The 1,913-nt window shown below is 45.2% G+C and overlaps 1 protein-coding gene across 1 annotated transcript in view; it reads left to right on the plus strand.

Annotated features, from left to right (window-relative positions):
• The first annotated feature begins 578 nt into the window (after nucleotides 1–578).
• EPB41L3 (erythrocyte membrane protein band 4.1 like 3) overlaps nucleotides 579–1,913 on the plus strand; it is a 97,553-nt gene continuing 96,218 nt past the window's right edge. The window contains exon 1 of the mRNA XM_026843745.1: nucleotides 579–713. The gene's annotated coding sequence lies outside the window, so the exon portion shown is untranslated. The remainder of the gene's footprint in view (nucleotides 714–1,913) is intronic.

The following is a 1,913-nucleotide window of genomic DNA, read 5'->3' on the forward strand; positions in this document are numbered from 1 at the left end:
GCGTCGGTCCATGGCTCTGCCACAGCCAGCCATCGCTGCCCCCTCCCACCACGGCCAGTTACCCCCCGGGGAGAGATCAAGTTCAGCTGCTTCTGGTCCCCCAAGAAGCGAACGGGCAATGCCTCTGAGCGCCGTGGTGCGGCAGAGTCTCAGATCCGACAGCCGCTCCTATGCCTGTAGTTAGTGGAGAGCTCACTGACGTGCTCTTCTGAAAGGAGCTACGTATTTACCAGGATGAAGCGGTGCGAGTGGGATTATCCCCTCCCAAACGGCTTCTGTCTGCGCTAGGAATTTTTGATGCTTTCTGACATGTGGCATGTTGTGGTCTGTATTGTAGTGAAAACTCCAAAGTCATTTTCAGTTTTGTGTTACCCTTTCTGGATCGGGAGCTGATGTGTGGCAGGACCTATATTTTTCTCTGGTCTGGTGATGTGGTTGAGCGAAATAAGGTCCAGATTTTAAGAGCGTGTGGTCTATCACTGGAAATTAAAATTGAAAAGGCTGGTACTCACCCCCCACCCCCCCTTTAGCAAAAACCCGATGTGTAAATCAAAGCCAGACCTTGCCAGCACCCAGCTCGCTCCTTTTAAATTCACAGGGAGTCTCTCTCCATCGCTACGGTTTGGTTGCAACTGCAGCGGTTAAACTCATCTGCCTAAAGAGAAGAACTCATGTAGCTGAGCCAAAACGCGGCCGGATCGCTCTGGACGCAGGTGGGGGCCCCGGTGCCGGGCGGGGGGGCCCCCCTGCTGTGTGCCCGGGGACCAGCCCTCGGCGCCCCTCTCTCGCCCCGCGGCAGCAGGCGGAGGAGGGGGTCTAGTGGGTCTAAAGCTGAGATCCTCAAGCAACATCGACTTGCACACATAACTTGGATGAGAAATTATTGGAATTGCACTAACTACACATATTAAACACAGTAGCTGCCTTCCGTGTGAGTGTGTGTGTGTGTGTGTGTGTGTGTAATTTTCAAATATTAACTGCATTTGGAATTGAATTATCAAATTGTCTATAATCATATGCTAGAATATATTTGGGATGATTATGTATTTTGTAGTAGTTCATTACTAGACATAACATAGCAGTTTCTCTTGAATGTACTTTTTTTCATTTATTTAAAAAAAACCCAGGTATTTTTAAAAATTCTTCAATGTATACAGCATTACTACTATTGGATAAAATACAAATAAAGAGGTGGAGTCAGAATTTAGTTTCTCATAGTACACATTTATACAACTATACAGCTATTAATATTATCTTTATCTAGTTTGTAAAACGGAACAGTCAGCCAATGCACTGTTTCCCTTTGACACTGTATTTGTGTTGGATTTGTTGAGCCAACTGCTTGACCACCAAGAATATCGGACCACACAGGACAGGGACACGCTTGCATCATTAAACTGATGAGTTTTCCTATCCATTTTAATGCTCCAGGACTTCACCTACTGAGGAGTTGAGATTAGACCTGTCTGTTGCAGTGGGGAGTATCATTTTTACTTATGGAAAACTAGTGTGGCAGATACTATAGATATAACTGATTTTATTTTTTTTCCACCTCTGCTGTACTCTCCAGGACTCCTGATAGTCTGTTTCAGGCTCTTGTTGAGTGAGTGATAAGATTTTCAAACAGACATTTAGAAAGCCTCTGTTGCTTCTCAGTGGTCTGGTTGGAAAAGAACGTGTCAAGATAAGGCCCTTCAGTAGCACCCACGAATAACCTATGTGCAATAAGGCAGAAAGACTGTCTATTTGCATGTTTCATAATGCTGGTTTAATTCTTAGTTTTATAAACAACACAAATGTTCAGGGAGAGAAGTGGTATTCTGAAATCTGCTTTCATTATCAGATGCTGTCTGGGAGCAGAATATGCATTAGGAAATGTGTATGGAGGAAGGAGGGCTGTTCCTGCCTGCCCC

Source organism: Athene cunicularia (genome assembly GCF_003259725.1).
Source record: "Athene cunicularia isolate RWA chromosome 2 unlocalized genomic scaffold, athCun1 chr2_part1, whole genome shotgun sequence".
In the NCBI taxonomy this organism is placed as follows: Eukaryota; Metazoa; Chordata; class Aves; order Strigiformes; family Strigidae; genus Athene; species Athene cunicularia.